Genomic DNA, 24,372 nt, shown 5'->3' on the forward strand with positions numbered 1-24,372 from the left:
CAAGAACCTTCACAACCCTGAGGACAGAGATTCTGCAGACCCCAAGGATGGAGATCCCCCAAGCCAAGAATGGAGAGAGAAATCCCCTCCAGGACAAAGACTCCCCAAACCTAAGGATGCAAACCCCACCTCCCCCAATCCCATGGAGGGCAATCACCCCTGGGACATCAGTGACTGAAGTCTTCACCCCAGGCTGCATGGAGCAGAGCCTGGGCTCATCACCCTGGTCTGGCACTGGCCACCTCCCAAACTGGAACCCCAAATGAGCCACACTGTGCTCCCTTTGGCAGCGACGAGCGAGGAACCTCGCTGTGCGGACTGCCTTCAGGTGGACCGCGGAGCTGAGGGGAATTGCCTGGGACATCTGGAATATATTCATTTTATGGCATGTTTCATATCACAGACAGGTACTTTGAAGCAGTTAAGTGGTAGCAGGGCAGCACGTCCCCATGGGTGGGCTGCGGTTTGCGCTTTCAGCCCGAGCTGCGCCGGCGTGACAAAGGGGCTGGGGAGACAGAGCTGACGTTTTCCAAACACAGCTTTGTGCCTCTGGGGGCAAATCCAGCCAGAAATTAAAACCCAAAAGGCCAAAAAAAAAAAAAAGAAAGAAAAAGAAAAAAAGAAAGAAAATTACCCCCACATCTAAGTGATGTTGATCCCCACATCAGGCTATTAACAGGCCCATCACAAATTGTAAATGACTCAGATAAATTAAATGGCTTAGCAACTGTGAGGAAAGGCCCTTCTGAAGATTCATTTGTTTTGCCAAGAAATTATTCGGGAATTTAAAATCTTTCCAGCAGCTTGACACAGGCACCCTGTCAAGCCCACATGTTGATGCTCACACAGCCCCGGGAGGCAGTCAGCCCCGAAAGGAGAAGTCAGAAAATCAGAGAATCCCAGAATGGTTTGGGTTGGAAGGGACCTTAAAGCTTCTTCCAATTCTCTGTGATTGGCAAAGAAACCTTCCACCATCCCAGGCTGCTCCAAGCCCTGGCTTTGTCCAGCCTGGCCTTGGACACTTCCAGGGATCCAGGGGCAGTCACAGCTGCTCTGGGCACCCTGTGCCAGGGCCTGCCCACCCTCCCAGGGAACAATTCCTTTCTGATATCTGAACCTCCTCTCTTTCAGTTCAGTGCCATTAAGGTGCTCTGCAAGCCCCCAAAAGCAGGGGGATGCAGCCATGCTCCCACTGGAGAGCCACTGACGGGGCTGTGCCTCCTCCTAGCAAAACTATGAGAAACCTCAGCCAGTGAGGAGGTCTGAAAATGGGATGATTCGACCCAAAACATCTCCATTCAGAGGGAAAGCCAGCAACTGAGCTGCAATTAAAAAAGGAAGGGGGGACAGCAACACAGTGCAAGAAGTTAGGGCTGCAACCCTGAGTGCAGTGAGGTGCAGTAATGCCAAACCCTGCAGGGATCCCCCGAGGCCCAGTGAACAGCAGTGATTTACCCCCAAAGCAGGGAGCCACTGCTTTCCTCCCGTTAATCCATGAAATTCATGTGTTAAACCTACCTGAGCTCAGAGGCAAAGCCCAGCTCCCCATTCACAGCCCTTTTAGCTCATGCAAAATTGAGGGGTTGTTCACCTTCAGACGCTATTTCGCCAGCAGCAGCAACTCAAAACCCCTTTTAGTGGAAGTTCAGAGGTATAAAAGATGCAAAGCACCCCTAAATTATTCACATGGTGTTTCAATCAAAGCAGCACTATGGAGTAAAGGGAAGGATCTGGTGACCCTGGGGATGTCTCCCCATCTCTGTCAGCATGGAAAAACCCTTCTTGAATTTATTGGGGAGAAGTGAATGGGGGAGACAATTTAAAAAAAAGAAGTGTTTTCTGTATCCAGAAAGGGCTGGAGAGTGAGGAATGCAAGGAGGATCCATTTTTCAGGTGCATCCCACCAGAGAATCCTGGTTGCATTCGCCCTTTGGCAACACTGAAGCTTCTCCAAACTTTTATAGCACCAGAAGAGTAAAATTAAAGTGGGGCATGGGAAGAGAAATTGCAAACCAAGAAATCCAGCAAGAAAGGATAGAAACAACTAGAGAGGGAAAAAATAAGAAAAATTAATAGGAAACTCAAAAATTATAATTTTGTATTTCAAATACAGGAGGTTCTCAAAAAAGGAAAAGCCTTGGAAGATTTTTTTTCATCCATTTTTTCCTCTCTGTTTTGCTTCTTTCTGTTTCACTGAGCATCCAGGTGCTCCTGAGCTGGCATTTCCATTTCTCTGGCTCCTTCTTGGGGCAAAACCCCACCAGCCCAACACAAAAAAAACCCCAAAAGTAGGACATGGAGCCCTGCTCAACCCAACCTCAGCTTGAGGCTCACTAATTACCCGGTACCAGTATTTATGTGCTGCCGGCACACTCGGAAATGCAGCTCCTAATAACCGAGGTCAGCATCAATATTAATGTCCCAGCTTGGCTCTCCATATGCAGGGACCAATGAGAGACAAAAAAAAAGAAAAAAAATCACAGCAAAGTGAAAAGAGGAGTGGAAAATGAAGTTTAGAAGTATTTTTCTGTGTTTGGGCAGGAAGGGAGTGCTTGAGATTAAATGAGGGGAGCAGCAACAAGAGCAAATGTAAGTTCCCATCTCTCAGGCATAAATCAACCACAGTGCAAAATTTTTCACCATCCCTACGCCCTTCCTCAAACTTTGAGTTTCCCCTACAGGTAGGAACAGGCCAAAAAACCTCTTCTCTTCCTGTGGGGATAGGGTTCTAAAACTCAGGGCCTTCCCCTTACCACAGTTACTCCAAGATTATCAGCTTCAAATATTCACCCCTGCAAAATTCAGTCCTTTTTTGGCTGCTCATGCAAAATCCCAGGCTTTGGGTTGGCTCAGCTGGAAACAACCTCCTGAGAAGCACTTCTTTTCCAGGGATAGTTTGGGAACATATCCACCCAGACCCAATAGTTTATATTTATATTTATATTTATATTTATTTTTATTTTTATTTTTATTTTTATTTTTATTTTTATTTTTATTTTTTATTTTAATTTTTTTATTCATTTCATATTTATTTTATATTTTTATATTATATATATATATAAAAAACATTCTCAGAAATGTGGCTATGCAGGGCACAGTGTGGGTTGCACACGTGTCCCAGCACCACTCCATAATTCGATTAAAAACCGCCTTTTCTTAATAATTTCTGCGCAGAGACACTTGTCACACCAGGAGCATTAAGGCAGAGTTTAAATGGAGTTAATAAAGTATTAATAGCCTGCAGTAAGGCTGTGATGGATTTGAGCTGCATGTGATCTGTACCCCTTGGTACAAGGTGTTGCTGCCAAGGTCCGTGCTCTGTGCACATCAAAAAAATCAGAGGTCTTGCATGAAAAATGCAGTGCCAGGAAATCAGATGTTTTCTCGTGGAAAGATGCATGTTTGGGGGATTTTTCCCATCAAAATGAAAGCTGGCAGTTTAAGAGCAAGAATGGATGTGGCATTTACTCTGTGGAGCATTGGTGTGGTATCAACACTTTGGTAAATACTGAAAGAAAACAAAAGGAAGCCACAAAGTTCATGCCCAAGAATTCAACATTACGACATTCCTGGATCATCATTTTGCGATTCTTTTTTTCCAATGCAATTTGGAATTTCCTTATTTTTAGTCAAATTCCAAGCAAGAAATGGGCAAATTGTGGAAAGAATTTGAAAACAGATGCTCTACTTCCCCCAGAAACTGTGGCTGCAAAGCCTTTACTGACACATTTTGAGTTGTTATTAGACATCAATGAGTAACATTGATCCTTCAGAGAACACCCAGCTCTGCATTGATGGCTACAACAGCAGCAACTGTTGCAACATATTAATTAACCAGGTAACATATTAATTAACCCTTCAAAGACCCAGTCCTGAGTTAATGACTACAAAGGCAATGAGAAAACTGTTGATCCTACAAAGACCCAGCCCTGCATTGATGGCTACGCTGTGGAGAAGCAGGACTCAAGCCAACTGCCTAAAGACTGCCATAAAAATCAAATGCTACTATTAAGTGATTTCAGATATTGTAAAAAAATCTCCAGAGATTAATTATAACCTCGTTTGGCAATTTGGGTGGAAAGCTCACTCTGCAGTTGTAGCCTTGGCCATCAATTCTGGTCAAACTTGAGATCTTTCTAAAGAGCCATTGTGTGACCCAGTGGAAACGGCAATTTCTCATATGGAATTTTTCCCCAAGCTTAAATTGCCTCTTTATTAAATATTTCTTAGTTCTAACTTGTGGAAAGAGGCTGCGAGGTCTATTCCAGGAGGAGCAGTCTGTGAGAAAATGTCAGAGGGTAAAAACATCTCAGGGAAAAAAAAAGTGAGGATTTCTGCTGGAGATGCTGACTGGCACCACCGGAGGACCCAAACCCTAAAAACCAGGAGGGGTTTGTTCTTCTTTGTTGGGGTGGTGAAAGAAGAACCATGAGAAGGTGTGAGACCTTCTTCCATCTTCCCCAGCTGCAGGTGGTCACCACCTTTTGGGCACTCAGAAATGTTGATTCTCCAACCAAAACCCTCCCTGGAAAACTCTTCCCCACCACTTCCAAGACAGAGGAGTGAGAGGAAAGCACCTTCCTCCAACCTCTCCATCAGCATCAGAGAAAACACCAAAATCACCCCACCTTGCAAATCCCTGCCTGCCTTCCCCTCCCCAATGTCTGCTTTCCCCAGAGGATCCTCCAAGATGTCCAAAACCTGCTCAAAATCACGACCTGCCACACAAATAACTGAAATCCAACGAGAAAAGGAGTTAATTAATAAATTGGGAGCTCCTGAAGTCAACACGCCGCACAATCAACTCATGGCCGGTTTATCAGAGCTCCAAGTTTGCCCCCATTGGTTTCCCATGAAATGGGAGCTGCAAGGACTGAGAGAAATAAAAGAGATTTTGAGGGTTGCTGCAGCTTTTCAGCTCTCTGATGAGACGCTATTGGCTGATCTCCTCCACAGCTGCTCCCCGCTGAACAGACACATCCCACCTCCAAGGCCATTGGATATCAACCAATGCGGGAATAAATGCAAGTTTGGGGTTTTTTTATCAGCTGATGTGAATTATTTGGGGATTTTTTTTTTTTTTAGTAAGGAGTATGTGGTGATTTATCCAAAACTGCATTTAGATGGAAAAATCCCCTCTTTGCTGTCTCATCCCTACCAAAGTGTGAAGCTGAGGGTGAACCAATGCAGTGACCACCATCCTACAGCCAAGTGGGTCAGGACTATTTAACACCAAAAACTGGGCAGAAATATTTTATTTCTTCAGCAACAAATGCTCCTTTACCCAAAGTGCTAGCTCAGAATGGAGAAAAACATTCAGTTTTGAAATGCCTCAATGAAATTTAATTTTTGGTTTGAATCAACAGCTTCACTCGGTGCCATTTTAATGCTATTTTACGCTGAAATGTCAATTGGAAACTAACATTTTAAAATGTCAAAACATTTCACGTCTGCAGACGGTGCTGATAGTTTTTTGCTTCCATGTGTCCAAACAGAAAACGCTTTTGGAATTTTACCATGGAAAGAAAAAAAATTTATATATATATAAATTTTATATATATACATATAAATCAATATTTTGACTTCTTGGAATGAAAACAAAGTTAAAATATAATATTTCCTCTAGGATGCAAACAATATTTTCTGACAAGCTGTAATCACCAAAAAGCATTCTGAGCCAAATTTTTGCTACCACGGTCTGTTGTAGCTGAATGGGAAGAGAGGTTTGATATTGTAGCCTCTCTGAACTCTTTTTTTGCCAATTATTTCCAGGGTGCAGGAAGCTCCTTCCACCACACAGAGCCATTTCCAATGCACCGATTTTCCTTAACAGCAGGAAAAATAGCCTCAAAAAATGATGGTTTTTCTCCTCTAAAAAAGGAGAGCTGGGGTGGGATTTTAATTTGGGTGGGATTTTAATTTGGGGCGGATTTTCCCTGTATTTTGCACTGATGACACCAGTTCGGGGGAACTGGGGAGGAAAAGGAACTGGGAGGTTTTTACCACACTCGTGCTGGCTGCAGGGAACACGTGCACAGGGTGTGGGGGGTTTATCCAATGTAAATGCAATTATCCAGTGATCTAACCTTTTAAATTCCTACCTTGCCCATGCATTACCAAAAAAACAAACGGAAAAAAAAAATAGGAAAAGAAAGCAAATAGAATCCAAGCACTCCAGGGCAGTAAAAAAAACCAGAATTTTGCTTGTTTTTCTGGTTCCAGGGGCAGGGTGTAAACACACAGTGTTTGAAAATGGGATGAAAATTGGTAGTTTTGGTAGTTTTTATCAGCCAAGTTTCTCATTCTGAATCTCAAAGCTCCATCATCCTCGACGGCACAGCTCAGCCACCCTCCATCACCTTTACATCTCCTCCAAATTTCTATTTTTCTCTTTTTTTTTCCTGAGCCCAGGCTACAGCCCCGCGCGGGGAATAAGCGCAATTATCTCGTCTCGCCACATTTTTCCAGCTCTGCCTGAGGTTTAATTAAAGCCAAGAGAAAAACACAGAGGAGCAGCGCGGGGTTCTGATATCGCCCCACCACATGTGGCAGGGAGAGGGGGAAAAAACGGGGGGAAAAAAAACACATAGAGAAAAAAAAATAGGAATAAAACCCACCCCTTTCATCATAGACTTTTTAATTTAGCAAACCTTCCTGGATGTTGCTCCTTTATCACATTAAAATATATATATATATAAATATCTATATATGTAGCTGTGCAGGTGTCCATGAATCTATGGGCAGTAAGAAATGCACACATCCTATCTCTATAAAATAAAATATATATATAAGTGCAGCCTAATCCCCTGTAATCTCCTTGAATTACACCTCAACCACCCTCCTCACAGGTGACCTTTCCACATAAGGCTGTTTCTATGCCAACAGCATTGTTTGAGTCAGGCAAGAGAAAAAAATACAGCACAATAATCTGTAATTTTTCCTTAATTCAGTGTTTTCACCCACAGTTAAGAGCCAGTTGATGCTAGAAACACCCTGGTCACGGGAAAAAAATAACATTAAAAATTAATTAATATCTGGGATTTGAATATGAAGGGAAGAGGGCAGTAACCTTGACCAATTTAGATTTTGACTAAATTTCTGGAATTGTTTTTTCAGTGTAATTCCCCTCATTTGGGGGTTTAGGAGCAAAATCCTACAGCTTTAAGGTCCTTTCCATCTTAAAATCTGCATTTCTCTCTCCCGCTCCATTTCATCTTGCCAACACAATCCACAGGTATCAGTTCCTACCAACAAGTCCAATTCTGGAAAAGTCAGAAAATCTCAATTTTTTTCCATTTTTACTGTTTTTTTGAGGAATTCCACAAGTAGCTCATCTCCAGTGGGGGAAATAAAATTACAATGCATAACAGATCTGAAAACCTTGAGAAATTGTTGTAACACACACCAGGGCAGCGAACAATGTCAGGTAATAAGTGGTTATGAGATTTGACTGAGCAAAAGCAGCTCAATATAAATAATTTTCCAGAGAAAAAGACTCTTTTGGGTCTAGAGAATGTAACTGCATTTAAAATTTGGGATATTTTTCCTCACTTTTTTCAATTCCTGCAGTTCCAACTCAGCCCATAAAACTCATCCCAAAGCAGAGAATCGAACAGCGATACAGAGCAAGAAAAATGAGATTTTCCAGCACAAGTTTTGGGGTTTTGGTGTATTTTGGAGAGTGACACAAGGACCCATTGACTGTTGGGTTGAAGCATCCCCAAAATTGTCTTTGTCTGGCTTGTTTAGAGAGGAACAACCTCCACATTCCTGCATATTCTTCTCATTGGCTGATGGAGATTTATTTCTGTTTTTCTTCTGACCCAACCCCAACATCTTCATGGGTCCCAGGAGGGAAAATATTTCCCAACAGATCCATCTTACAAGCGCTGAACCAGGAGGATAAAAATACCGGTTGCCATGGGAACATAAACTCTGGAGTTTGAAAATACCAGAATTAAACCTTACACTAATTTTGATCCTTAAATCCCTGTTTTTGCATCTGTGTTTTGGTGGGTTTGAGGGGTTTGGAGCAAAAAAAATCTAAATTTCAAACCTTCTCTGCCAGGGTTTAGTATCCTTACAGATAGTGTCCCGCAGCTGGGTGCATCCAGGAATAAATTTATAAATTTTAAAATTTAAATTCAGACTTAAATTTAAAATATAAATTATTTTCTAATTTAATAGCAATTTCATAATTTAATAAGATACATTATTCTCTAACTCAATAATCCAGGTGACTTTTAAATTAAAAACAAGGATTAGCCCCAGCTTGTGGAATCACCTCTCACGGTCCAGCCTTGGAATCTGCCCCATGGATAATTCCTGGAATCAGGGCAAGGAGCTGATCATCCAGGGCCAATAGATACAAATCCCATTTCTGCATCTTTTTTAAAAAAAAAAGCTTCTGAGATAAATTTTATTTGCTTAAAATACACTGCAATCAGTTAAGAAATATTAAATAATAATGATAATAATCAGGCCCCAGCGCTAATGATGCTCAGAGAATCCCCTGTTCAGTGGCACAAAGAGCTTCAAACGGGTTTAATGCAACTTTTGGAGTTGGTGTTGAGTGAAATTGCTCAGCCCAAATAGGGAAAAGGAAAAATAAATCTTGTTTTACTCATTAATAAAGAGTAAATTTGGGATCACAGGCACAGGAATTGGTCAGCTAGGGAAAGCTGAATGACAATAAAAGGATCATGAGTGAGAAGGGGACATCAATATTCCTCATCACAAAGGAAGATTCCAGTCATTAAACCTGAGTTTCCAAAGGAAAAATGGAAGAGGGAATCCACTCCCAGTAAAACACAGAGTTACTGCGATTAAAACAATAAAATTACTTTATACAGGCATCAGAGGAGTGCTGAGGGCTGGAAGGGTTTGCCATGGGGTGCTGTGGGATTGTTGGATGTTTTTCCAACACCACCCCAAGTGTTTGGAGCTTTGGAAGAGCTGAATCACTTCCACCACCTCCGTAACAAGGGTTAAATTTCCTTAAAACACAATTCAGGCTCTGGACTCCCCCCAGTCCCAGCTGCAAAACTTCAGGTGACACAGACAACGTGGCACGCTGGTGCTGCCACAAACAACAATTTCCACTGTCTGTTCTCCCAGAACAAGGGGGGATGCTGCACAATTTCGTTTCTCTAGAGGACCAAGCCACAATCCTGCTACATTTTGAGAAAATTCTCCATTTTGGGGCACTGTGGATGGTAGTGGGACATTGTGGATGTTAGTGGGACACCCCGTCGGGTGTAGAAGCGACCGCGGGAATTTACTTACCCAGGTGACGCCTTCCTTTGGCAGCAATATCCCCCCAAACCCCAAAAACTGGGGGGAAAACAAGCCTGTGGGCCCAAAAAAGGGGTTTTTCACCACGAATTCCTAGCTGGGAGAAGAGGCCTGGCTGCTTGCATGCCTCCACATTAAAAGAAAAAAAAAAAAAAAAACCCACCATGAAAAAGCAAAAGGGAAGAAAAGCATGAAAAAGGGGGAGGAAAAGCAAAACAAAACAAAAAAAAAAAAAAGGAAAAGCAAGGAAAGGAGAATAAAAGCAGGCAGCAAAAGGCAGGCTCGTTGGTGCAGTTTGGGAAAAAGGAGGTTGGGAGCAGCTCGCAGCTTTCCCATCGCCCCAGAATCCCTCGCTGGCCCCCAGTGGGCTTGAGCAAACACCATCGGAGCGGCCGGCTCTGGCCACGCTCCTGGGCTGGGATTTTAAATAAATACGGGAAACTGCAGCAGCCAGGGGCAGGGGGAGAGGCTGGACCCCCGTCCCGGCAGGGGATCTGCGTTGGGAGGGTGCTGAAAGGTGGATTTGGGGGAAGCTGTTTCTCCCACGTTGTCTGAAAATGTGATTTTCCAGGTAGCGCAGGGAAGGTGAACTTGGTTTTCAAAGGCAAAGGATAATTCCTGGAATCAGGGCAAGGAGTTGATCAGCCAGGGCCAAGAGATACAAATCCCATTTCTACATCTTTTTTTTTTAAAAAAGCTCCTGAGATAAATGGATATATGGATTGTATATGGCATATATAGGTATATTCAGAATTAATTTGGAGTTTTTAGTAATCCAGGCAGAAATTCAAGGCACAATTATGGCAGAGGGAGAGGGAGGAGGCCACCACATCACCTAATGCCACTATGTATCTTATATTATATATCACATACCACATTATATATGTTTTATGTTATAGATTACATTTATAGAAGTTTAAATGTTCTCCAGAATTACTTTTTATATATTTATTACATAATATATTAGAGTAATATGTATTAGTTATATTCCAATAATAGATTATACATTAATCTATTTTATATCATATGATACCTATTATAAAATATGGGATCAATAAATTATTTAGTCTCTAATATTTCCTTACATGGATATATATCTATGATGTCATGGGAATAACATATATTATGTATTATTTGAATGTATATTATCTATCATTCCCATCTATTATTTGAGGTGAGATGTATCAAATAGATGGATTTATTTATGTGTGAGCTTCAGGATTTTCTTGGGTATTTAGTGGGGAAAAGATCTTTTCCCTGCTGGACCTGAGGCCACTGGAAAAGCACTGCAGAGCAGGGATTTGGGGGGATGTGGCCCCTGCACATGTGGCAAGGGAAGATGCTGACAGCTGTTAGCACCCCCTGGCTCTGAACCCACCTCTCTCCCCCTGCAAAACTCCATTCCATCATTTCAGGGATGCTTTCAGTGCTAAAAAAAAAAAATCCCCTTATTGGGCATCAACCTCACAAAAAGGAGCTGAAATTTGGTGCCTTTCCCCACCCTGAGTTCTTACCTGGACCTGGTTTTCAGCCCATCCCAGCTAAAAAAGAAGTCAATAAAGGGAAGATGAAAAGCTATTTATTAGGATTGATAACAATCATTAAAACTGGCTGGGTAGGAAAGCGCGATTCTGCTCCAGAGAAGGAAGAGGGAGAAATGCAAATTCTGCATGAAAAGGAGATATTTCCCTAATCGCCCCAATCAAACGCTGGTGCAATTATCTGTGGCCAACCCAACGGGTTAAAATTATCCTCTTCATCTCCGGACACAGTGAGGAGCCGAAAAAATGTTTCATTTTAATAAAAATGAAATCTGGACCCCGCAGAAAGCAGCTTCGCTAATGACGTGTTTACACAGAAAAAGACAATTTCTATTTAATGGTGATTACTAGAGAGAAGAAATTAAACTTCCCCGAGTCTATGGGTTAGGCATAATGGGAAGAAAGTTACTGAGGGTGTGTAAATCAGGAGAGCTGATGTGGGCACGGCCACGCGTGCGGCCAGCTCAGTGCACACAGCCCTGCTTCCCCAGGTCTTGGAGGGCAAAAATGGGGTTTTTGCTATGCAGATTGATGTGCCCGTGTGTGTTTGCATATATGCAAATATCCACGTGCATTGCAAATGTGCAATGGGGGAAGCGGGGAGGTGTGCGTGGTGTGCAAGCGTGCAGCTGGAAATGCACGTGGGGATGGGCACGCACACGTGCAGGCAGAGAGGCCAATGCACGTCTGTGAACAGGCCAGTGCACGTGGCAGCATGCACGTGAGCACAGGAACGCCCGAGGAACAAATGCAAACACGCATGGACACGCATGTGCGAACACACATGCAAATCTGCAAATGCACAGGCCAGCACACCCGCAGCAACACTGCAAGGTGCGTCCTTGCTGCACCCCAGAATGCCAGACCCTGCACCCCCTGCACTCCTGCATGGCTGGGGGGATCTTGGATCCCACTGCAGAGTTTAAAAAGTGCAAAACAGGGTTTGATGGTGAAGCCGTGCCAAAATTTCAGGTTTTGGCTCCCCAGGTGCGGATCCTTCCTATCCGTTCCACTTATTTAATTAATTTTTAATTCTTGTTCTCTTTTGAAATAATTCTTTTCAGGATAAAAAAAATTATTAATCTCATTCCGAAGCAGCCAAGACAAGATCTTTTTCACACCCATCTCCCTCCCTGGACGAATTAAGTTTTGGAGCTCTTCTTTGTGCCAAAGCCATTTCCACCCTCTGCCGACCTGTGCAAACCCATCCCGGGGCAAAATCACTGCAGCGTGAGGCTTTAAAGTCTGCTCCTTCCTAGAGCAGAGCAAACATCTGCAGAACAAGCCCAGATGCGAGCGGTGTTCACCCCCCTCCTGCAGGAATTTCAGCTCCGAGGCACATAATAAGGCAACGTCTGGGATGGTTTAATAATAGTAAAATTAAAATCGTTCCCGAAGCAGAGTGAAGGGCACACTCGCGAGGAGGTTTGCAAAACAAAAACGAGCCCCGAGCTGAAGTCTCAGGGGAACAGTTGGATCAGAGGAACAGTAAACAACGCACAGAAATGCAACTTAATTATCTTTACAACCCGAGTATGCAACCGGCTGCCGCGGTTTTCCAGGGATGTGGGAGCTGAGAGGTGCCGGCATCCCCACGCCGAAGCTGCAGCATCCCCAAAAAGGCAGGAAAAAAGACTCCTTTGGCAAAGTTCTGCTTGAATTTTCAGTCAAGGACTGAAAACAGCAGAGCTGATGTGGGATTGGGGATGCTCATCCTGACTTCTTATCCAGCTCACTAAAACACAACTTGTTGGTGATGTTTTGCTCATTTTTTTAAGAGGAGCAAACTCTAGGCTTGACCTGGTCGGGTCTCACTGCATACGTGACCACCTGCATTAACACCAGCTGGGGAAGTGGTACCCCCTCTCACCAGGATGCTCTTCCATGAAAAACTGCTGCAAAAAATGGGAATGGGCAGAAAAAAAACCCATTTATAGATCATATATATTTATATTTACAGATATAAGCTGGAAATTGTGTTAATTTAAACTGAGGATGCTGGTGAGAAGAGAAATGATGTTTGAAACCAAAGCATGGGAATGGTATCAAGCCAGGGATGCTGGAAAGGACCAAATCAAGGATGCTGGGTAGGGTTAGCTCAAGGATACAAGAATCAGTCCATGGATGTTGGCTCTTATCAAACTAAAACTTCCAGCTAAACACAAAATGAGGATGCAAAGACCACACCTACGACACCTGCAGGTCATGTTCAAGAACATCCAACGCATCCATTATGCAACCTGAGGGCGCATAAATCCATGGAACCTGGCAAGATGCACCTATTGGATGTATTTCCTGAGGGAACGTGGCTGAGCCACTACTCACCATATTTGAGAAGTCTGCAAGGAATGGAAATGGAATGGAAATGGGGAAATAAAACCAGGAGAACTTGGGGGTGCTGGTGGGTGAGAGCTGGACAGGCCCTGGCCCAGAACCCCCCTGTGCTGGGCTGATCCCCCAGCGTGGGCAGCAGGGGAGGGGGGATTCTGCCCCTCTGCCCCGCTCTGGTGAGACCCCCCTGCAGAGCTGCCTCCAGCTCGGGGGTCCCAGCACAGGAAGGAGCTGGAGCTGCTGGAGCCAGTGCAGAGGAGGCCACAGAGATGTCCAAGGGCTGGAGCCCCTCTGCTCTGCAGCCAGGCTGGGAGAGATGGGAGTGCTCACCTGGAGAGGAGAAGGCTCCAGGGAGAGCTCAGAGCCCCTGCCAGGGCCTAAAGGGGCTCCAGGAGAGCTGGAGAGGGACTGGGGACAAGGGATGGAGGGACAGGACACAGGGAATGGCTTCCACTGCCAGAGGGCAGGGCTGGATGGGAGATTGGGCAGGAATTGTTCCCTGTGAGGGTGGGCAGGCCCTGGCACAGGGTGCCCAGAGCAGCTGTGGCTGCCCCTGGATCCCTGGGAGTGTCCAAGGCCAGGCTGGACAGGGCTTGGAGCAGCCTGGGCTGGTGGAAGAAGTCCCTGCCCCTGGGAGGGAGGTGGAACTGGATGAGCTTTAAGGTTCCTTCCAACCCAAACCATTTTGGGATTCTGTGACAGTTAAAATTAAACCAAAATCCTGTCTGGGCCCAAACCAGGGATGTCAGCTGGGATCCATCCAGGGATGCTGGCCTGGAACCAGCCAAGGCCACTCGCAGAGCAAACTGAAGATGTAGCCAGGACCAAAGCAAAGCCACTGGCCTAAAGCAAAGCTCAACAACTCCCCATTTCCATCCAACTTTTTAAAAAATGCTAATTTTGATGTCTCCCAGGCTGCCAACAGCCTGGCAAGGTCCTGCACCTCTCCACAGCTCCGCCGGCGAGGCAGCAATGGGTTTTTTATGAACCTGACTGAACTAGCTGGGAAAAACAGAGACATTTTCTGGCACAGTTTGGATCACAAAAGGTCCAGCCGGCTCCTGGGGCTGTCTGCACGGTGCAGGGATGCCTGGAAGTCACCTCAACTCCCCCCAAGCCCACGGGCTATTTCTACCCATGGCGTGTTTTTTCCTGCTAAAATCATTTGTTGCTGCCATTTAACTCGTGACACAGCTTGAGCACATAAATTCTGTGGTATTTTTGGTCAAAAAATGCTTTTCATCGAAAATTTCTTGCAAAACACACTGCTAATAACTTCTGCACCCAGCACGGAGTTTGGTTGTTAAATGCTGATGCTTCTTTTCAAGGGATATTCAGCTTTCAACTAAGGTTTCCAGCAACCCCAAACCAACCAAAACCTGCCCAAAACTCTGTATTTCGCTCTTGAGTCATCAGAAAATCTCAAGATTTTTGTGTGGTTTGGGGAGTTTTTTGACACTGTCTGTATTGGTAAATCAGACATCCGAAGTGAAGAGTAATCCAGTCCCTACCCAGCTTCAAAAATAAAATTTTAAAAAAGCCTCATGATTTGAAATTTAGTTCCCTGCTTTTATTCTTCTGTATTTTAAAAACCAGGTGATTTTTCCTAGAAACATAAAATTTTTCACCACTCCCTTGGCACACCTGAGCTAGATTTAAGCCTCAGAAGTAACACTAGGAAAGAGAAAGCTGCAAAAAAATCGTGGATTTCCTGCAAACCCAATAGCAATGCAACAGCTGGAGGAAAAACCCAGTCCCCAACCACCCACCCCAATCACACCCAGTTTCCAAACTGGGCAGCAATTCATTCCTCTGTTCAGCTTTCAATACAAGGAACCCACATTACAACCTCTTTCTGGCCTGGGATGAAGATAAATTAAGATCTAAGCGTTGCTAAAGCCCCATTCAATGCTGCATCCTAAAAAAGTATTAATTGCAAAACGGTTTTCTAATTACTTTAAGAAGGATGCAGCTCTGGCAGGGTGAGATGTGATGCTCTGCAACCCCTCCAGCCTCTTTTTCCATGCATTTAAAGTGCTGGAATGTCACAGTCCAGCACTGGGGAAGTTTGGGCCACAGCTCTATGAGCTTCGTGCTTAATGAGGGGCGCCTAATTAAAATTGGGAAGCACTGACTTCGTCAGGAGACCCTGCACCAAGTCTGTCCTGGGTTTTTTTGGGAAGTGAGCATCCCTGGCCGTCTGGTCACTCATCCCAGCAAGGTCACGCCTGCAATAATTAAGGATTTTGGCTCATTGGGTTGCACCAGCCCGGCACCATCAAGGCTCTCCACCGAAATGATCCCAATTAATAATAAAATTATACCCTGAATTATTCCAGTGATTAAGATGGTGCTTGCACTCCCAGAGAAAGGAAAGCACACGCAAAGATATGGATGCTCTTAAAACCTTGGGAAATAGGGAAGGTTGAAAGCTTGGAGGGATGTGACCCCTCTATTAAATACGAGGATGAGGATGCCAGGAAAATAAAGATGAAGGCGACGGTGCACATCCACCCTGGCCGGGTGCCAGGTGACAGGAGCCCCAAAAGGACAGGGTGACAATGACTGCAAGAGCAATCAAGTCCCCGAGACCTGGCGGCGCCAGCGCTGGGTTAATGGAGCTCTGCAGCAGCAGCTGGCGGCCGCTTTGGCAAAAAAGCCGCGGTTTTGCCCCAAATGAGATGTGAAACACACGGCTGCAAGCATTGTTCAGCCCAAGCTGCCCCCCAGTTTTGCCATCCCAGTTTTAGGTGCTTTTCTGCTTTCTCAGCCTCTCGTGGCAGCTCCAGTTCATTAAATTAGACGTGAGGTCTCCCCATCAGGAGTCACCCCAGTTTGGCAAAGGCAGTCACTGCCTTTAGACAGCTTCAATGCCTAAAAATGCCATTTTTCTAGGAAAAATGCACACACACACACTGTGCTGGAAGGTAAGGCTTGGAGGTGAGGTAGTGTCTCAAAAAGACACAATTTGCAGGTTTTTAAATGAATTTTCTTTCCTTTTATCTCTTAGGGGGAGTAAGGGTGAGCAGCACGTGGGTGGGAGTGGCACGTGGGAATCTCCCATGGCTCCTGGAAGGATGTGTAGCTCAATATTTCCATTTCTACCAGGAAAACAATGTATTTACATTGAGGCATCCTTGTTCCTATGTCCAAATTTATTATTTTCTCTTTTTTACTATTTTTTCCTCACGGACCACAGACAGTTTTGGGGGAGATGCACACACCAGACGTGTGCAAGGCAGAGCTATAGGAAACCATGGGATACAACAATCAGTGAAGGATGCAGTGCCAGTCAAGAGGTGTTCAGAGGCATTTTTAAATAAAATAAAGGGCTTTTCCTGAGATAATACAAGATTTGCTCCCCTGGTTTGGTGGGCAAATCCATATTCCAGTGGTTTAACACCCAGAAGAGTTGGAGTTCTCTGGCATGATGAATATGCGAAGAGCAGCATCCAAGATAAGGATAATTGGGTAATTTTATATATATATTTATATATACACTTTAAAAGAACATTTATATACCCATCCTATACATACAGAGAGGATATTAGAGGGGGAAAGGATAAAGAGAATATATAGAAAAAGAGATGTATATATTGGATTAATATATTGGCTATATTATACTTTATATTTCCTATGGATATAATATTAAATTAATATAATAGTGTGGCTATAAGGATATAATTTATGCAGTACCTTCAGATAATATTTTCAGTGGCTGGATATAATGTAATATATCCAATACACTCAATGTGTACCCAACATATACATATATATATATATCCTTCATATTTATATATATAGACATTATTAATGAAAAATTCAAAATAATATCATTTTTATATATTATTCAAAATAATCATCCAATAGATGGATATAATGTAATATATCCAACACACTTAATGTGTATCCAACATTTATATTTATATATAATATCCAATATAATGGATCGAATGGCTGGATACAATGGAATTGAGCTACTATAACCTGTAGATTTATTAAATATATCTGACCTCCATAAGCATTAACCCCTTCTGCTGCTGCTGTTCATTTATTTGCCAAACTTCCACAAAAAACCCCAACTTTTCTCAAGCTTTTGGCTTTCTCTCCTCCCACACACTGGTGAAAATCAGCATTTTCCTCTGATGAGCAATCCCCACATTAAAGCATTCCCCCTGCATTTTGGGGTGCACCTTGCTGCCAAAAATATCTATTTCTGGAAAGGCAGCAGATGTGACACTGCAGGAAACAAACTGGTCACTGTAACCAGCTTTTCTGAATTTTCTGACATCCACACAAGCACCTGATAATTGTGGGGGTGGCTCTGGCTCTGAGTATTTCACCCCACTGTGAATTTTGCTTTTCTGAAGGGTTTTCCCTGAGTTATCAGCTGAATTTTCCTTTGCCATGAAGCCCCACTCCCATGTCTGAGCCCTGAGCAATAGCCAGGGGTTTGATTTTGCTTTTCAAAACAAAAAACCCCCCCAAAAATCAAAAATAAAGGTGTGAGGGGGTGATTTTTGTTTAATATTTAAAAAAAAGCATTTTCCTGAGCTGTGACACCCATCCCCACATGGATCCCAGGTCAACCCAACACCCAAAGTATCTATATCCAGCAAAAGAAGGGAAAATGAAGAGGAAGGATGGGAAAAAATGTGAAAAATTTCAAAACCCAAAGGTTTTTAGAAATAAAAATAACACTGATACAATATCTGCTTGAAGAACAAAACTAATACCCAGTGAGACTCCAAAATTCAACCAAAATCTCCAAAAGCTTTGTCTCTACCCCTGCCTGTGGGGCCAATTTCTGGCAGTAGAAATGGATATTTTATAGCAATAAATAGATGATATTGAGAAATAATATAGCTAGATATACAGTATTTCTACTTAATGCTATTATAAATAATATATGCACCATAATATACAGCAAGATAATAATTCCTGATTATATCAAGCATTATATAGCAACCTAATACATATTCTATAATCAGTACATCACTATATATCAAGCATTATAAATAAATATATCAACGTGAATAGATCCTAATCATTTCCTATAACATAGGATTATGCCATGTCGTTATTTAATTATTTATAAATATTTGTGTATTATAGTCACTCATTGCAGGTTATATACCAGTGTTATTATATTGCTGTGTATCATACATTTCTATAATAATATTTATGGCAATAAATAAATTTTATCATTATATACATAGCAAAGAAAAATAAGAAGGAAGACAGGTTTTGCAAATTAGCAGCAATTTAGGGAAAGAACATTTTTAAAAACCTCCCAAACCCCCAAAAGATTTTGGGGAAAACCCACTTAACACCCGAGCGACGCCGCGAACATCCAGGTCACCCAAAAAACCCCAGCACAACGGGGCAAGCCATCCCAATAAGATAAAAGAAGTTGTTTAAATCTCTCCTTTTTTTAATCTTTTTTGCTTTTTTTTTGCCCACAGAGCTGGAGCTGGGAATCCATTAGCCTTTAATGAAGTGAAACCCTCATCTTGCCGGAGCCACCTCATTTAGCGCAATTGTTTCGCAGCCATTACGGAAAGACAATTACAAGGAAGCGGCGAGAGTAATTGGAAATGCTGGCAGGAGTTGGGCGAAATGATAATAAATAAAAATATTCCCCCTAATAAGCTTGCCAGGAGGGGGGTGGGCTGGAGAAAATCAACATAATTAGAACTGAACCTCGGTGAGGAAAAACAGACAGCGGGGTGGCGAGCGCTCGGCATGGAGGAGCAGGGGGGGAAAGTGGAGAAAACTTTGGTTTTTTACTCAAAAACCAGCAGGGGAAAGGCTTCCCCCACCTGTACGCAGCTATCAGGAGGAAAAACGTGGCTGGAATGGGAGATGCTGTCCACAGGGATGCTCCTCCATCACCTGTTCCAGGCTGGAATTAAAGCCAAAATAAAAAGCTTAAGGGTGAGATGGTTTTGCTCACAGGACGTCATCGAGGAGCATCACTGGGTAACAGGAATTTCTCCTCATTGCGTGGGGAGGAGGGAGGTTTAGCATGGAAAATACAATTATTTTTGCAAAATCTGTATTCTTTACGTTAACTTTAAGAGCAGAGAGCATCAAGGACGTGGATTTGGGGGAAAAGGGTGAAATCATACCCAAAACCCAACCCAAGCAGCTGTTGGTGGGTTCTTTCTTTGCTCCTAAAATCCCAAATTCTCTTTCCACCAAATAATCCCCTGCAAAACCATCCACACTCTGTGGGTCCTCATCCCAACCCAGTGCTGCTTTAGCAGCTCCTCAAAAACAGTTTGCAGAATAAAAAGCCCTTAAAACTGGGGGTTTGCACCCAAAAATCCATTAAAGCAATGGTTTGCAGAAAAAAGATCTTTCAGGCAGGGAACTGTACCCCAAAAAGCCTTTAAAATAGGAGCTTGCACCCAAAAATGCACTTTTAGAGGGGTTTTCAGCAAAAAACAAGTCCTTAAAGCAGAGCTGTGCAGAAATAAAGTCCTTCACTAAAGGTGTCCAAAAGGGGTTTGTACCCAAAAAAAACCTCCCACAAAAAAGGGTTTGCCCCAGAATAGCACCCTTAAAATAAAGGGTTTTTATCAACAACAGTCCTTGTACCATAAAATGTGTTTTCAATGGGTGTCTGCATCAAAAAAGTCTCACAAACAGCAGCAAAAACCACTTTAAATAAGAGTTTATAGACAAAGGATTTTCAGTCAGGTGTTTGCACCTAAAAAAGGGCTCAGCTCAGGTGGTTTCACAAAAAAACTTCCCCAGGACCTCTCTCCTCTGCAGTATCTGCTACAAAATCCAGCTCCTGGCAGCATTCCCAAGGGCTGCAATAGATTCATGTCCCATCACAGCCAGGGCTTTCCCAAACCCACAAAAAATACTGCAAGGGGAATTCTATTTCTGGTTATAATTTCAGTTCTACTCGGAGTCTCTGCAGTCCTGCTGGGGGAGGTGAGAAAAGCCAACAATGCTGGGAGCAATCCCAAACCCTGACCAGGATCGCCCCAAATATAAAATACCCATCAAAATAATAAAAAGAGGCCCCAAAATTCATAAAATATCCTTCCCAAAGACAAAAATATCACAAACTAGAATAAAATACCTCCACATATATTAAAAAATTAAAATTAAAAATACTCCAAATAAATGATAAAATATAGAAAAAATGAAATGCTCCAAATAAATAACCAAATACCCCCAAAATAATAAAATATTCAAAGTAAGTAACAAAATATCCCCAAAATAATACCCCAAATAAATAACAAAATACCCCCAAAATAATAGAATACCCCAAATAAATAACAAAATATCCCCAAACTAATAAAATACCCAAATTAAATTATAAAATATGCCTAATAAATAACAAAGACTCCAAATAAATAACAAACTACACTCAAAAATACTAAAATACTCCCCAAATAATAAAGTCTATGGAATAATTAATAAAATATCCCCCAAATGGTCAAATAGTCCAAACCTCTGCCCCAGCCCTCTGGAGCAAAGGCGACTTTCATTTAAAAACCACACACGTTTTTTTCCTTGCCAGTTCCCAACTCCGTTAAGATCATTATCACAGAATGGGAGCAGAGATAAAACATTTTTATTTTCTTTTCTTTACCTTCTAGTGGGATTTTTTAGCAGAGCATCCCCCACTCCCAGCTCTCATGGAAGTCAGCTCATGTTGGGAGTTAATGTTTCGTTAATACATAGGTTTTTTGTTAATTTATTTTACTTTATTTTACTTTTCCATATTTCTCCTCAGTCACCAATTATTTTGCTCCCAAAGGGATTATTACAATTCTCCCAGTGACTTTTTTAGCCTTGGTGCCTCCCATAAGCCACAGGTGATGCTCATGCCACAATAATGTGTTATTAAATAATATTAAATTATTTTAAATTATGTAAAATCATTTAAAGTACATTAAATGTTATTGAATAGTATAAAATATTACTAGATCTTACTAAATATTCTGCAAAGCCATCCACACAAATATTTAGGGGCTGTGAAATGCCTCTACCACCAAGCTGGGATGCTCCAGTGGGTACCGGCAGATGAATCCTGCAGGGAAGAGAGTGGGCAAAGCTGGGGAGAATTGGGGGAAAATTGGGCTATTTTGGAGCTTTTTAGCCCACTGCTGGTGGACAAGAGGGAGTTTGGAGTGTGGTGAGAGCCTGTGTGGGCAGGGGTGTGAGAGGAAAAGAGGGAGTTGTGCAAGGAAGTGTGCAAGGAGTGAGCAGGGAGCGTGCACGTGATTAATTTCAGTTTTAGCTTTTATATTTTTCAGGTCCTGTTATATCAATATATGTTATAAATTATATCCTATTAGGATATAATTCTGAACTCCAGAGAGTGTTAGCGAGCTCTCCTCAGAGTTTGGTCAGACAAAACAATCCTTCCAGACCTGAGAGCCAAGGTCATCATCACAGCCCCAAAAAGTACAAACAAAAGTGAACTGGGGAGGAGCAAACTGGGGGTAAATTTACTTCATTATTACTTCATTACCTGAAGCTGTAATTGGAGGATTAACCCCTGATATGCAAATAGACCAAACTTATAACTGTGTGAAAAACTCCTGACCATTGTCCACCCTGGGTGCAGCCTCTGGGAGGCTCTGAGTGCCCAAGGTGTACCTGGTAAAGGCCTTTAATAAATCCCCACTTTATTCTCTTTACTCTCTCTGGCCTCTGTTCTACGTGGCCACTCCAAGGCACCACACGGAGTGAGGAGGGAGCAGAGAGTGAGCAGGGAATGAGCACAGAGTGAGGTCACAGTGAGCAGGGAGTGAGCAGGGAATGAGCACAGAGTGAGCAGGGAGTGAGCAGGGAATGAGCACAGAGTGAGCAGGGAGTGAGCAGGGAATGAGCAGGGAGGGAGCAGAGAGTGAGCAGAGAGTAAGCAAAGAATGAGCACCGAGTGAGCACAGAGTGAGCACAGAGTGAGTACAGAGTGAACAAGGAGTGAGCATGGAGGGAGCACGGAGTGAGCAGGGAATGAGCACGGAGGGAGCACGGAGTAAGGTCAGAGTGAGCACAGAGAGCACAGAGTGAGAGCAGGGAGTGAGCAGGGACTGAGCATGGAGGGAGCAGGGAGTGAGTAGGGAGTGAGTAGGGAGTGAGTAGGGAGTGAGTAGGGAGTGAGTAGGGAGTGAGCACAGAGTGTGCAGGGAGTGAGCACAGAGAGCACAGAGTGAGAGCAGGGAGTGAGCAAGGAGTGAGCATGGAATGTGCACAGAGTGAGCAAGGAGTGAGCAGGGAGCACATGGGAGCTGGGAGTGTGCATGGAGTGTGCATGGAGTGTGCATGGAGTGTGCATGGAGTGTGCATGGAGTGTGCATGGCAGTGTGCATGGAGTGTGCATGGAGTGTGCATGGCAGTGTGCATGGCAGTGTGCATGGAGTGTGCAGGGCAGTGTGCATGAGAATGTACATGGGACTGTGCATGGCAGGGTGCATGGCAGGGTGCATGGCAGTGTGCATGGAGTGTGCATGGAGTGTGCATGGCAGTGTACAGGGCAGTGTGCATGGAGTGTGCAGGGCAGTGTGCATGGCAGTGTGCAGGGCAGTGTGCATGGAGTGTGCATGGAGTGTGCATGGAGTGTGCATGGAGTGTGCATGGAGTGTGCATGGAGTGTGCATGGCAGTGTGCATGGAGTGTGCAGGGCAGTGTGCATGGCAGTGTGCATGGAGTGTGCATGGAGTGTGCATGGCAGTGTGCATGGGACTGTGCATGGAGTGTGCATGGAGTGTGCATGGCAGTGTGCATGGCAGTGTGCATGGAGTGTGCATGGAGTGTGCAGGGCAGTGTGCATGGCAGTGTACATGGCAGCGTGCATGGAGTGTGCATGGAGTGTGCATGGCAGTGTGCATGGCAGTGTGCATGGAGTGTGCATGGAGTGTGCAGGGCAGTGTGCATGGCAGTGTGCATGGCAGCGTGCATGGAGTGTGCATGGAGTGTGCATGGCAGTGTACATGGCAGCGTGCATGGAGTGTGCATGGGACTGTGCATGGCAGTGTGCATGGCAGGGTGCATGGAGTGTGCATGGAGTGTGCATGGAGTGTGCATGGCAGTGTACATGGCAGCGTGCATGGAGTGTGCATGGAGTGTGCATGGAGTGTGCATGGCAGTGTGCATGGAGTGTGCATGGAGTGTGCATGGAGTGTGCATGGCAGTGTACATGGCAGCGTGCATGGAGTGTGCATGGCAGTGTGCATGGAGTGTGCATGGCAGGGTGCATGGAGTGTGCATGGAGTGTGCATGGAGTGTGCATGGCAGTGTGCATGGCAGTGTGCATGGAGTGTGCATGGCAGGGTGCATGGAGTGTGCATGGAGTGTGCATGGCAGTGTGCATGGCAGTGTGCATGGCAGCGTGCATGGAGTGTGCATGGAGTGTGCATGGAGTGTGCATGGCAGTGTGCATGGAGTGTGCATGGCAGGGTGCATGGAGTGTGCATGGAGTGTGCATGGCAGTGTGCATGGAGTCTGCATGGAGTGTGCATGGCAGTGTGCATGGAGTGTGCATGGCAGGGTGCATGGAGTGTGCATGGAGTGTGCATGGCAGTGTGCATGGAGTGTGCATGGCAGGGTGCATGGAGTGTGCATGGAGTGTGCATGGCAGTGTGCATGGCAGTGTGCATGGAGTGTGCATGGCAGGGTGCATGGAGTGTGCATGGAGTGTGCATGGCAGTGTGCATGGCAGTGTGCATGGAGTGTGCATGGAGTGTGCATGGCAGTGTGCATGGCAGTGTGCATGGAGTGTGCATGGCAGTGTGCAGGGCAGTGTGCATGGAGTGTGCATGGAGTGTGCATGGCAGTGTGCAGGGCAGTGTGCATGGAGTGTGCATGGAGTGTGCATGGCAGTGTGCATGGCAGTGTGCATGGCAGTGTGCATGGAGTGTGCATGGCAGTGTGCATGGAGTGTGCAGGGCAGTGTGCATGGCAGTGTGCAGGGCAGTGTGCATGGAGTGTGCATGGAGTGTGCATGGCAGTGTGCAGGGCAGTGTGCATGGAGTGTGCATGGAGTGTGCATGGCAGTGTGCATGGCAGTGTGCATGGCAGTGTGCATGGAGTGTGCATGGCAGTGTGCATGGCAGTGTGCATGGAGTGTGCATGGCAGTGTGCATGGGACTGTGCATGGAGTGTGCATGGAGTGTGTATGGAGTGTGCATGGCAGTGTGCAGGGCAGTGTGCAGGGCAATGTGCAGGGCAATGT

General features: G+C 44.3%; 1 protein-coding gene across 6 annotated transcripts in view; it reads right to left on the reverse strand.

The window, feature by feature from the left end:
* PKNOX2 (PBX/knotted 1 homeobox 2) overlaps positions 1–24,372 on the reverse strand; it is an 87,200-nt gene that overhangs the window by 44,842 nt on the left and 17,986 nt on the right. The gene's annotated exons all lie outside the window — the stretch shown is intronic.

Source organism: Prinia subflava, chromosome 22 (genome assembly GCF_021018805.1).
Source record: "Prinia subflava isolate CZ2003 ecotype Zambia chromosome 22, Cam_Psub_1.2, whole genome shotgun sequence".
In the NCBI taxonomy this organism is placed as follows: Eukaryota; Metazoa; Chordata; class Aves; order Passeriformes; family Cisticolidae; genus Prinia; species Prinia subflava.